The following is a 14,848-nucleotide window of genomic DNA, read 5'->3' on the forward strand; positions in this document are numbered from 1 at the left end:
TACAACAGGACATTTATCTGAGGGGCAGGCTGTCCAGTAATTTTGTTATTGCCAACAAATCTTCAAATTCCTCTGTGAAACTGCCCAGTATTTCCTGCCTGGAGCCAGAGGCTGCTATTATTTATTGTTTTGTGTCATTTGACACTGTAACATCTGTAACTCACTCCCTGTCCACAATCTAATGTGGTTCAATGCACGACCTTTAGAAATGTTTTATGAAGACTGTGTGGGAAAGATCAGAATGATACTACCTCGATTTTTAGACAAACCAACACTTGAGAATTGTGTTTAAAAAAAAATAATAATAATAATAATAATTTTAAAAACATCACTGCAGCAAGTCCAAACATAAATAGATGTAACTTCACTAAAGAGCTTTCCCCATCATTGCTTCAGCCGTGTTGTTGAGGCAGGTGCGTCTGTAGTGAGTGACACGCAGCAACCTTAACAGGGTTTGAATTAACATTTTGTGGAAACAACCACCAATAATTTTTCCCGATTGAAATACAACATGGCAAACTTGCTAGTGGGAGTGACGGTGCCCATACCAGCCACTGCTGAAATTCACCCACATTTGTCAGGTTGGTGGGTGTTAATGTCAAGCCCTGGACAGGAATCAATAATAAAAAACACTCTCGTAAAAACTGTGACCATTGAGACTTTACAGTTACACATATCATTCCCATTGTAAACCAGAATTAACCATTTTCCGTTCACCAGCTAACGGACGGCAGTGTGTTGAGCTCTTCCTTTACGCAAAGCATTTTCACAAATGAAGGCCTTCTCTCAATAATCTCCTTACTTCCGATGTTTGCTGGTTCTCTTCACACTTGTAAATAAGCACCTCAGCCACTATTTCAGGAAGTAAGATAATACCGCTCTTACACTATCTACCAAATGTCAGAATTACTATTGTTTGTGAAGATTTTTTTTTTACATTAAAACTTATTAGTAGACTATGACAGACAGCTCCATGATCTGAGTTTACATTTTATGATGACTTTGCTGTGAGATTATTCACGAACATAACACGTTGTTTAGCTGCATTTTCGCAGCAGCATAAGCCAACATTTTCTTTTCCTGTCTGTTTATAGCCCCTTGGCCATTAACATGCTTACTCATTTAGACATTTTGATGAGTTTACCCTGCAGCTGTCTTCTGGCCCTTTGTGGATGTATGTATGTGTTTAACTTCAAACATGTCAGTTTTGCTCCTGTGCAAACAAAATGTGAAGGGACGTCTCACAGGGCTTCAAAAAAAGGTTGCGTTTGTGTGTTTGTCTGGAAAGCGTGATCGTGGTGTGTTAACCCCTAACACACACACACACACACACACGCCTACACAAGACAGAGGAAGTGTTCAGAATGATGACACACATTGAAGATTGCTATCGCCCTGTGAATGCTTTCTGGTTTGTCCCCACTTGATTGATAAGGGAAGCCAGGCCCAAATGCATGTGTGCGCTCGTGCTTGTTTGTGGAGAGAATTGGAGATAGAGCAGCAACAACAAAAAATGGTAAACTGCAGCAGACAAAAAAAGATGGTTGTGATAATAACATTTGTAATAAATATTTTAAGAATCTTTTGTTGACAATCCATTGTTTAAAAATATTTGAAGACAGAGCATATATTTTCTGTCTTTATTTAATTAAAGTTATTGGATCTGTGAAAAAAAATATGAATTCTCAGCAATGGCTTCTCCCTGATATCTTTTCATGCAAATGATCTGCTACCAGGCTTTCAGTCGAAAAAGAAAAGATGAAGGGGGAGCTCCAGCAAAAATCCTGGTTGACTAATCAAAAGATTTAGCAGAGCACTGAAGTTGAGGACTCACCATGATGCTCTGTGAGTTGGAATAACGAAATTTAAATTGAGTCCCGAGGGCTGAGCATGAAGGGTTTCCTGCTTGACACACGACCTGCTCATACACTTCTAACTTGCCATAGCTGCAAATACTGATTTTCTCAAAACCAATTCAAATAAAACAAGGAACAGATTCAGACTAATGGTGCAGAATTAAATACAGTTTTAAATTAAGTAAAACCATCCATAAATTCGTAAAAGCTGCTGCAGTAGTTTTTGTGTCATACTGCTTGCTCACAAATAGAGTAACAATTGGTAGAGTGCTGACCTCCACCAAAGCCCAACAATACTAAATGAGGAAAAACATATTTGTATTAGTTCTTATTTCACAGAAGATAAAAAATATTTGCCTGTGAGTATCGTTGTATGCTCTGTCTGCATGTGTTCCTACCGCTGTCAAGTTGGCATTGCAAATGAGAATCTGTTCTCAACTGCCTTACCTGGACAAGTAAAGGTTTTATATATATATATATATAATACACACACACACATAATTTGGCCACTTAAATATGTAGAATATTTGCTTACAAATTAGTTAAGTTAGTTAATCAGTTGGTTAAAAAAAAAAAAAAAGGAATTTCCACCCAATTTAAATCTCTTCTTCATTGGTCACAGGCCTTAAGTGTTTTGCATGGATCTAGTTTGAATTGTTTATTAGTATATTTTTTTAATTATTTTTTTTATGCTGCTCACAAGCTCATAAATAGCAATGAAAACAAAACCTTTCTTCACAGAGGAAAGGCTCTCACACACACGTTCGATCTTGTTTACAAAGTCCAAGCAGCTTTGCACTTACCTCCTCACACAGGAGCCTGTTTGGCCACAGAGGCCAGGTGACAGATAAAGCTGGCGGACACTCCATATCCAGAGTTGTAACGTCACTGACCTTAGTAAACACAAATAATCAGTGACTCATGCAGCCCACAAACACAGGGCCTCGGTTGTTCAGCAAGGTTATCTTCAACTAAAAGTGGAGTCTGGAGCCTGCAGGCATGTGACAGGATGGCAAGCTTATGTGACCTTGTTAGGCTGTGACTCCACACAAACTCCCGATAGTAACCCTGGTTAAGGGTTAACACCCACAGATGATAAAAGAGAGTTTTTTGTTGTTGACATGTCCAGTGAAGCATGCATTTAAAGGTTTACAACCCCCTCCAAAGTAGATTATTGTGTAAAATATATGCCATTCTCTACATTTCATTCATTTAAATAAATTCCATTCATATTTGACCCACAGTGCCTTTTATCAGCAGTGCAGGCTATGTTTACATGTACAACGTAAATATATGATGCTACACTGTCTTTACTTATTGATACTTTTTATTAATTCATTACTTTAGGTTATACGTAATGAATGGAATGACTCATTCTGTACTAAACCTGAAATTAACTGGTAAATATGGAGCAATTGTGTTATATTTACCACATATTTAACTCTCTGGCCTCCACATTTTGTACAAGTGTACAATATACAGTATAAGCCTACAGATGTCAGAGAGCTGTCGATTTGGCATTTAGCATTTATTGTGGTTGTAATTTGCTTTGCATCTTGCTGAGACACTATTAATAAATGACTGTTTGTCCGTGTTACGATAATGTAGTTAATTCTGTGGCTGGTTGTGATTTAAAAAAAAAAAAAAAAAAAAGTCTTAAAAACTATCTTCGTTAGTTTGTCTATTAGGCCAAATATACAATATTAAAAGGCCAAACAACCCACATTTAGGCTTAAAGCAGTAGTAAAGAGATTTTGTGTACATGTTCATGACCTCCAGGCATTTCATTATGACTGAAATACATGACTTGGTGGAGTGCAATATTTACCCAGCACAATGGACAGCCCAACTCTCCTTTCATAGCTCTTTGCTCAAACCGAGCACTACAGATCCTATCTATTTGATTTTTCACAGTCCTAATATAACCTCTTCCACGCAAGGCTTTTTATTACTGCTCAGGGAGACAAGCTATATCTGCAAGCTGTTTGCTGTAGCAAATTGTTATTGCTCTGTGGCATTTCAATTGAGTGAGCTATCAATGGATTGTGTCATTCACTGGACAGACGTGACTCCAATAGTAAAATAAAATATTGGAATAAGGATTTTATTAAACCGAGCTGTGATATGACTTGACCTGAAGAGCGTCAGGAATATTCAACGGTAGACTGACGACAATAGCCAAACTAGTGTCTGTCAATCCTAAATTTTGCATTCATGTATAGAGACTCTTTGTGAAACCTCACACAAACTCTTTATTGGTTAAGATTAATCAGAAATGCGACAAATCCTCTGAGCCAAAAACTGTCAAGGACCCCAAAAGCCAAATATTATCTTTAGACATTGATTCTTCTAATGAAGGATGCTGTCTCAGTAGTTTAACTTTCACAAACATAATGCTCAGTTTTGATTGAGAGTTAATGATGATTGTGGTCATAAGTTGCATTCATTGTATGAAGTGTTTCTAATACTAGTTGGCAAGTTCTGCACCACTACCAACTATAACACAACTATGCCAATATATTTAAACAATGGACAACCAAATCTAGCATCATTATTTTTAAATTGTTCATACACTGCTTGCATCGAGTGAATCTTGTCATATCAAAGTAAGGCCATTGTGTTCAATCACCTGCTCATATCAAATTACAAAGTGCCCAAAAATGTGTGAAAAATGTTCTGCACTGTTGCGCCCTTCCTTCTTGGTCTGGCCCCTAGTGATCTCTGGCATCTGTCTTTGTCTCGAACCTCTTTGTTTCTCTGCCTGTCTTCATTTAACTTGTCAAGTTCTTGTTGCAGCTTTGCCAGCCTTCTTCTTCTTATGCTTTGCTGCTCTCATCAGCATGCCCTTCAGTTGCCTGGAAACTGAGCGTGACGAAGACCTGAGGAGAGCAGCAAAGCACACCTTCCGACGCCAGCCAAACATCAGATCGAGTTATATAAAGTGGATGAAAAGTTTCAGAAGCAAGGTGAGGCGCATGCAGAATGAATGCGATGTGTGCTCTTATGATTGCATTGTATAGCCTTCAGTGTTTATAAATATACTCAAGAGAATGTCACATACAGGTAAACAGCAAAAAAAAAAAAAAAAAAAAAAAAAACAGCAGCCTCAACATAAGATAATCTGAACCAATGAATCAGATATATTGGTATCAGTTTGGTTTGATTTATTTGTCACTGATGGTGTAGTGGTACATTCGCCTGACTTGGATGCCGGCAGCAGTGAATTCAGTTCCCACTCTGTGACGGTGTAAATGTGAGAAGGAATGGTTGCCTGCCTCCATATGTGCCATACGACTGAATAGTACTCTTGTCCATTCATGTAGGAATGACATATCAAAGTATTCTTCATTAACCAAACGTAGCCTGCGAACACAAATATAGTGCTCCACATTATATTTATTACCGAGTGTGTTCATTTGGCGACAGAGCCGCCCCTACCACAGAATCCAAAATAGTACTGTGTTGTTGTCTTTCCTCTGTTATATGCTAACATACGGCTAGAAAGGCAAGCACAAATATGGTGTTAATAACGGAGAAGTAATTCTTGCAGACTTTCTTACTAGCTATGCCATTACCAGCATAATTATGCTTGCAGTTTTTGTAGCGGGTCGAATTTGGTGGAGTTATCCACTTTCATTGTAGTTGTCCAAGACAGAAAATTCAATACAGCGCATGCCATTAAATTTTTTTGTGTGTAAACCTAACAGCTTAATGATGATTATGCAACTGACTGGTTACTGTAATGAGAAACTATAAGATGATATAATTTAATTCATTTGTTTTACTGAATTTGGTGGACTTCACAGCCCTTGAAAAATGTACAACCCCAATTCCAATGAAGTTGGGACGTTGCGTTAAACATAAATAAAAAAAAGAATACAATGATTTTCAACTCATGTTCAACCTATATTTAATTGAATACACTACAAAGACAAGATATGTAATGTTCAAACATAAACTTTATTGTTTTTAGCAATTAATCTTTAACTTAGAATTTTATGGCTGCAACACATTCCAAAAAAGCTGGGACAGGGTCATGTTTACCACTGTGTTACATCACCTTTTCTTTTAACAACATTCAATAAACGTTTGGGGACTGAGGACACTAATTGTTGAAGCTTTGTAGGTGGAATTCTTTCCCATTCTTGCTTGATGTACAGCTTCAGCTGTTCAACAGCCCGAGGTCTCCGTTGTCGTATTTTACGCTTCATAATGCGCCGCACATTTTCAATGGGAGACAGGTCTGGACTGCAGGCAGGTAAGTCTAGTACCCGAACTCTTTTACTATGAAGCCACGTTGTTGTAACGTGCAGAATGTGGTTTGGCATTGTTCTGTTGAAATAAACAGGGGCGTCCATGAAAAAGACGTTGCTTGGATGGCAGCATATGTTTCTCCAAAACCTGTATGTACCTTTCAGCATTAATGGTGCCTTCACAGATGTGTAACTTACCCATGCCATTGGCACTAACACAGCCCCATACCATCATAGATGCTGACTTTTGTACTTTTCCTCTTTGGCCCGGAGGACACGATGTCCACAATTTCCAAAAACAATTTGAAATGTGGACTCGTCGGACCACAGAACACTTTTCCACTTCGCATCAGTCCATCTTAGATGAGCTCCCGAGCCCAGAGAAGCCGGCGGCGTTTCTGGGTGTTTTGGATAAATGGCTTTTGTTTTGCATAGTAGTTTCAAGCTGTACTTACAGATGTAGCGTCGAATTGTATTTACTGACATTGGTTTTCTGAAGTCTTCCTGAGCCCATGTGGTGATATACTTTACACATTGATGTGGGTTTTTGATGCATTTTGTGATTTCTCCAGATTCTCTGAACGTTTTGATGATATTATGGACTGTAGATGATAAAATCCCTAAATTCCTTGCAATTGTACGTTGAGGAACATTGTCCTTAAACTGTGACTATTTTCTCACGCACTTGTGAATGACTGAGCAATTCAGGGAAGCTCCTTTTATACCCAATCATGGGACCCACCTGTTCCCAATTAGCCTGTTCACCTGTGGGATGTTCCAAACAGGTGTTTGATTCCTGCATTCCTCAACCTTCTCGGTCTTTTTTGCCACCTGTCCGAGCTTTTTTGGAACGTGTTGCAGCCACAAAATTCTAAATTAATGATTATTTACTAAAAACAATAAAGTTTATCAGTTTGAGCATTAAATATCTTGTCTTTGTAGTGTATTCAATTAAATATAGGTTGAACACGATTTGTAAATCATTGCATTCTATTTTTATTTATGTTTAACACAACGTCCCAACTTCATTTGAATAGGGGTTGTACAATAATTGGTACAGTTTCCTGCATGTGCACAAACTGTACTGATTATTTCTTTAAAAATACTAAGTACTAAATGCTGTATTACCGCTACTTACCGCTTACTGCTGAAAATATTTTATTGGAAATACACTTAACTACACAAAACTGTAACAGTGTTAATAGATAATATAGTACAGTATTATTATTATGTTTATGATTATTATACTTCAATGTGGTCACTGCTAGTAATAGAAAGGAGGAAAACACTGTACTAAAAGGTCACTATTTTTCCGTCTGGAATTTTGTTGTGAAGAGCTATGTTCCTGTTTAAAGTGTAAACATTCTGATACTTAGTGGATGTATAATCAGCGCCAGATTTCCTGTCTTTGTGGATTCAAGCTCCCTTCTGGAAAGTGAGCATTGCCATGACTGCCCACTTTTCCAGGAGTAAAAGGAATAATCTATCAAATGTCGTATCTCCTTTTTGTCACCAGCTGCCCACTGTCTCTTGTCAGTGTGTAACAAACATTAAAATGAGCTCTCTCCCATCACTTCTGTAAAACCCATGCAAAGCAAAGCTGATTCGTACATCACTGCCAGGCAGCGTGTGATGTTAAATCAATATAAGGGGCATGTATTTGTGCCTCGCTCTGTGAATGCGGAGCTAATGACCGAACAAAACAGATTGAGTGTCTGCTTCGAGGAATGATGGGACAGCAGAGTGGGGAAACAAGGAAACAATGAGGCACCTATCTGAGAAGAGCACTCCATCTTATCGCACGGATTTGGAGGGCTGTTGGATGTGCTGTGCACAATGTGATGTGATGCTGATTGCAGCCACCGTGTCAAAGTGGGATAATGTCTGTATATACTGTATGTGTCATGCTGGATTCGTTGTGTGTGTCATTTGTGCATTGAGGACCCATTGTGAGGCTTTGAGAGGTTGAAGAGACACTGAGAGAGCAGACAAATCAGACAAGCATATCTCGAAATTGGATGCATCCAAGTGAAACTAATTGACTGAGAACCTCAACAATCTTAGAATGTTAATCGTTACTCTGTTGTACTATTACTAGTGTATAAGTAATACAGTAAGCAGAAAACTCACAAAGTATGGCCCTCAATCACTAATGTCTAAATTTAAAATATATATATTGTGCCAGACACTCAACTGACTTCATATGGCTTTTACTGTTTGAATATTGTGGCTATTACTGTGGTAAAAATATAGTAATAATGTAGAATGCATCCTGAAAGTCTTCAGAGCGCTTCACTTTTTCCACATTTTGTTATCTAATGCCTTTTTCTAAAATGGAATACGTTCATTTTCTCCTCAAAATTCTACACATAACACCCTAAAATGACAGCTGCAGCCTGTTTCCACTCCTCGTCCATTATGCTAACAGCAATAGACCAACCAGCAGGAAAAGCCACCCTGTTACTTCCTCATTGGCTGCTACGCAAACACTTCCAAATAGGGGCAAGCTTGCACCAGGGAGCTGTCGTCCGAACACGAAGAAAACCAAGTGCTTGTGTGAAATCACTTGTGTAGAAGGGGGTATAGTTATGGATATAGCCAGCGGTGGCTTTGCGCAAGGTAAGCATGCCACATTGAATATAATAGTCCTCGAAATCTGTTTTTGAGACTCAAAAATAATCCCTGGAGGTTTGAGAAGGATTCGGGGGAAAAAAAACGAAAAATGAGTGGTAGCGAGCTGACAGATTGGGGCCAATTCTGTGCACAATTATAACATAATTATAAATCTGACAAACTAACATCTGTGCAAACGAAATATCTGGGAGCCGACACAAACCAGTAACTCATAATCTGGCGCCAGATCCGTATCAGTGAAGCTGGGCTCAGGGAAGGCCGGGAGTATTTCACAATTCAGCAGATCCTGTGTCCAATGGCAAATTAACATAACAGTTAACAAGAATTCAATGTGTTGGAACCAGTGTGCGGTTTGTGCTGTGGTGTTCTCGCCCATTTTTAAACATTTGCACAAACCTTGTGGCAATTACAACCAGCCATATGTCTCGTCTGTAGCTTCACAGCCACTCCAATCCATTTATCCGTTTCAAAGGACAGCCACTATCTTCAAACACTTAATAATTAACCATAAAATATGACTGGGGGAATTGTGGTTAGCCATCGTTTTTTTTTTTTTTTTGTCTGACATCCAGAAAGGGTCTCTGGATTCTTGTTGGGTGATGTCATTATTCTTTACAGCAAATTTACAACAATACCATGAGCTGTGAGTGTGTACTGTGGCCTCATTTTCATCAAGCAGTACAGGTCTGTTGACTAAAATGTGATGATGACCAATTGGAAATGATTGCAGTGCCTTGTTCAGTGGCACCTCGACAGTAGCCTGGATGTAGACTAGCATCTCTCCAACAACTGGTTGTATTTCCTTTGGCCTGCAGTGAGACTTGATCCCAGTAAACAGTATTTATTTTATTTTTTACACTTGTTTGACAGTTATGAATGTTAAAAGCATGATACATCATTAAGTCAACTCACCAGCTCCACTTCCCCCCCAACTCTAGGTGTTCATTTGATTTTTATTTGTTATATAGAATGGCTACAGTGGCCTGTTGAGTTCATAAAGCTTTTATGATTTATTTTTATATTTTTTTTTACTTCCTGACAATACATGTTATTCCCCTGTGTTTTATCTTATATGCAACGCTTTTTCCCTGACTGCTCAGAACAGTATCTGCTTTTCAACATCCGTTTCGCCCTCTTGATGCTCTTGTATTCCTCTCTCGTAGCCCCCTTCAAATATTTTGCCTTCCAAAAAAATTTGTCCATTTCAGCTCTGCCTGTCTCCTCCTTCGCTCTGTCTGCCCTGCTACACTTCTTTGTCTTGCTGTCCGTCTCTATTTGTCTTTGTGGAAACGTTGCTTTCTCTGAGGGCTGCACTCTGACACGGTGTAAAGAAATAAGTTTGCTCCTGCAGTGACAGCAGCAGTTTGCAGCCTGGATAACAGCTCAGAATATTGACAGAGTTGAGGGAAAGGGTCACAGTTAGTTGGCAGCCAGGAGAAGACAAGCTTGTTTGTCTACAGGGTTAAAATAATGGCATGAAAATGCTTTAAATTAAGTGCTTATGTAAGAGTCCTTCACATTCCGTTCTTCAATTGCAGAAAAATCAAGAATGACGTAAAATGTGAACGGCACAATTTAAAGATTTGCTGACCCCAAGAACCAATTAGAACCCACATCTTTGTCACATCCATGCCGACACGTACTGTCATATTATATCAATGTTGTATAATACAGGAACAGAGTGACTTCACTACAGTTACATCAGCCAATGAATATCACCTCAGTAGAATAACCAGTGAACACAAACTGCATTTTAATGGAGATACAGTATATGAAAAAAAAGCCCTAGACCAAAGTGTACTCATGTAAGAAGGTCAAATATTATTCTTTTCTCTCTTTGAAAAATGTTCCAATCGCCCAAAGAGATGCGGTGGAAATGGGGAAAAAAATAGCACATCTGTGGCCACCAAGCTGTTGAATTTAGGAGGCCACTCAGCCAGTAAATTTTGAATCGAAAGTCCACTTATGCCAATGAAGCGAGCTTAAGGTCCTTTCCTAATTGGCTATTGTTCCGTTTTAAGTCACAACCATGGAGTCAATGGATCTGCCACCTTCGGTGATGACCACACAGATCAGAAATACTGAACACGTTCGACATTTATAATTGTCTGCCCCAACTACTGATCTGGGAAGAAAAAAATCACTCTTATCACACCCCACACCAAAGGATAATCAGCCAGGATAATTTTCAGAGCCATCCGATAATCGGGTCTTTGTTGATTATCACTGGAAATGGGGAATCAATTATCGGAATGTACTTACTGCTTTAAAAGAAACGGGTATGGTGACAATGACTTCAACTGAATTTGCTTTGAACGGGGTTGCTCTTACTTTACTTCTACATTCTTATTCTCTTCGCACCATCTTATACTCTCAACTGCCTTTGTTGAAGCTAATCCTGCTAGAAAGATGCATTACAAATTAATCCTTTAAAATGCTGAAACACTACCACTGTAAATGCCCCGGCATTGCCTAAAAATTTAAAATGACTTAACCCTGTGACAAATTCAGAGGAAAACGTTCATGCTTGATCCCATTCCTTAGTAATGTTGAAGGATCTCGTGACGTCTGCAACCACAGTTTTCTGGAGAAGTTAGTGTTCATCAGACTTCCTTTTTTAGTCTGTGCATCACATCCTGTTGGCAGGCTCCTCCTGCGATTGAACATGGTAAGACCAAGTCATTTTGTCCAGTAAACTTTGAGGCTGTACTTCTGTCTACAGTGGCCCCATGACAAGTGTTAGACCTTGTGACACAGAAAAAGACACCGCCTTGTTCAGAATATAAATCATGGACATAACTACAATTTATGCAATGAAACTTAAAATTCCTTATTTAAAAGTATTAACTAGAAGTTAAACCAATATGAAACGAATGCATATTAAACACTGACAAAACTCACCTATATGAAATTATTTTCCATCATGCAGACCTTAAGGATATGTTCAAAGCGCTGACCAAAGTAGCCCGATTCAAAATTTTTGTTACCATGTGTGTATGTAGTCCTCGATTAACAGAGTTTTGATGTTTTGCGGCACGATCTGAGCAGCTATGTCGTATTTCCTCAGGTGTGAGTGTGTTCTGTTGGCAGGCACTCAAGCACCCTACTCCTCAAAACAGTATAATTAAAAATGTTGCTCTCTTTCTTCACTTATTTTGCCTACTTCCACTACACAGCAGTATTAAAAATTATCTGTACACATTTATTTCTATATTTACTTTAGTAAACACAGTGTGCTGCGTGTAATGTGCATGTGTGTCACTTAGGGAACTTTGAAGCTGATAGCAGTCGTATGTGAAAAAAGATGGGTGCAGAAAATCTGATTTAAACATCAAAACCTGTATAAGCATACCAACAAGAACAACAACAAGAAGTGTCCTGGGTGATACACAAATTGCAATATACTACTCGAGTAGGTGATCTGGGGTTACCAAGGAAATTACTGACACTGTATTTTTTTTTTCCAATCCAGCATCCCATTAAAATGCACTTAAAGCTGTTATTTTAGAACACAATTATGACTTATTAGAGCTTTATTACTCATTGGGGATTTATTTCAGGACTTGGAACAGCATGCATACTGTATATCCACTTACATAAACACACTTTGACTGATTGAGGTACCTCCCACCCCTCCAGCAAGACTCTAGATACAAAGCCAGCTTCTCCTCTTCCTCAGTTGCCTGTCTCACTGTTTCAGCTAATCTTCGTCATCACAGGCATTGTTGGGATTTCCTCCTCTTAATTGCCGGGACTTTGGGCTCTCTCTGCTGCTGTTTCAGGCTCGATTTCAAACCTTCTTTATCAACCATCCGACAAAAGTGGATTGGCCAGAGGGAGAGCTAGGTTTACCACCTGTTGGGGCAGTTCCTGTCACTTAACAAAGCATGGGTGCCAAGTGTGGGGGTTATAGTTCGTTCACTTCATTGTCCTCCTCATGAAAGAGCGTTTGACATTCATGATATATCATATTGTTTGTTTAGCTCAATTTAATATAAAGTTGAAGAAGAGCATTTGCAGCATGACCCAACTCCTTTTCACAGTACAAAACACAATGGAGTCTTTGAAAGAAGACCTTTAGCTTTTAACCTTCATCTAATGATCCAATTATTTTTTTTTTTTGCATGGTTTATTCAAGTATCATTTGTCTCATGTGATGTCTGACTCTAACAGAGGAAATCAAATAAGGACCTCACTGTTTGGTAGTGGGACACATCAATAATGCCAAAGTTACCAGAACTCCTTTTGTCCCAATTAATGGGCCATCTTTGTAAAAATAAAAATATGTGAATTTGAATAACAGAATTCCATTAATGGTAGTGACTTTTAAAATAAATAACTATTATTTTTACACTTTAAAATGCAAACAATAAAAAAAAACAGTTTTTTTAAATACATTTTAAGTCAGAAGTATAACTCCTTATGCTGAACGCAATCAGAGAAATCTTGTTAAAGTCCAATTTGTTCAAATTTAAAATATAATTTTCCTATGGGGAATAACGGACAAAGATTTTATTAGTTTCAGGGTCAGATGTGTCCAAAATGTTCTTCCTACTTTTCCTTTCCTTCGCAATAAGTTCCTTTTCTGGTTCATGCTTCGTTATCACTGGCACCTTTCTGTGGTGGCAATTCCAGAAAACACAAGACAAGAATGACAAAAGAAAAATGAACTGTACTTGTAGAGTCTGAATTCTGGGTTTTTCTACGATTTTAGGGGCATTTCCCCACCGCCCCCCACAAAAAGACGGTCCAACTACAACTGACGGGTTGTTCAAATTCAGATGTTCCACTTTATATTGAATGTAGTATTTGCCTATTTGCGTGCATTAACAGACTGGTGAATATAGGATACAAACGGCATTCATCCAATGGACAAACTTCCCTCTGACAATGTTAAGCATATCTACAGTATGTGGCGTAATATACAAGAGTCCAACATGAAGAATAGATATTTTTTTATCCCCCTAGGGGAGCAGGGTTTATGACATCATTCACCAAGGAGATTTTAGAAGGGTAATCGCTCATCATTTAAGTCAGATGGATTCAGCAGAAATCATATCAACCTCCCAGACTGAGCTGAGGAGGCAATATCCCAGTGCAATTCTTCATTGACCTACATAGCTTTTCAGGCTGACAGTTCCCTCCTGGACAACACCTCCCTCCCCTTCATCACAACCATCCCTGGGATTTTTCCTGTGTGTGTCTCTTTGTGAGTAGTACAACATTCGTTATCACAAACTCAAAAATGAAGAAAATTCCAGAGAACCAAATTAACAATGTTAAAAATAAAAAAGACCATAATTGGATAAAAAAAATAAATACAAATTAACATTTCCCAACCAAGGTCTCAACTTGCGTTCCAGAAATGTAATTAAACATCAGTAACAATTGCAAATTGGGGTCTCAAAAAAAAAAAAAAAGATTGCTTGATTAGGTATCGGGGATTTGCTAATTTCCATCAGTGATGAGAAATTCTGGTGCTGAAAGAACGAGTTTGAGAGTGTGTGAATGTAGGCCGCGCGCACACACGCACACACGGCAGTAAAATGGCGGCACATGTTCAACTCACACGCACACCCCGAGACTGACAGTCGGCTGCCTCATCATTAATTCAGGAGCAGTCTCTCGCACCCTCTTTCTACCCCTGAGAAGCTCGCAGTGCTTCCCGGCAACATTATGCATATTTATTCATACATCTTCCCTGCTTCGGTAAATGTCACTGTAAATGTGTTTACTACCAATGAGGCCATTTCTTTGTTTTTGTTCCGTTCGCTCTACACCACCTCCTCTTCATATGATCCCCCCACCCCCCTTCGCTTGAATGAGCAACCGCCCCTGAAAATGTTTCATGTTCTTTAACTATTACCATAATGTCTCTAAACTTCAAATGCGCTTTATTCAGCCCTCTGCTAATTTCATTCACACTTGGGTTCACCTTGCACTAATGGTTCGGCGGAGACGCCCGTCTTTGTAGCACTTACACCAGAGCTTGATATCATGTCCCACCTCCCCTCCCCCCCCGAAACTCCCGCCAATCCCACCCTTCTGATAAAGAATCGGCAGCGTAGAGATTTGTTAGTGTCCACTGGCACACATGTCTTCACC

Source organism: Phycodurus eques, chromosome 21 (assembly GCF_024500275.1).
Source record: "Phycodurus eques isolate BA_2022a chromosome 21, UOR_Pequ_1.1, whole genome shotgun sequence".
Lineage (NCBI taxonomy): Eukaryota > Metazoa > Chordata > Actinopteri > Syngnathiformes > Syngnathidae > Phycodurus > Phycodurus eques.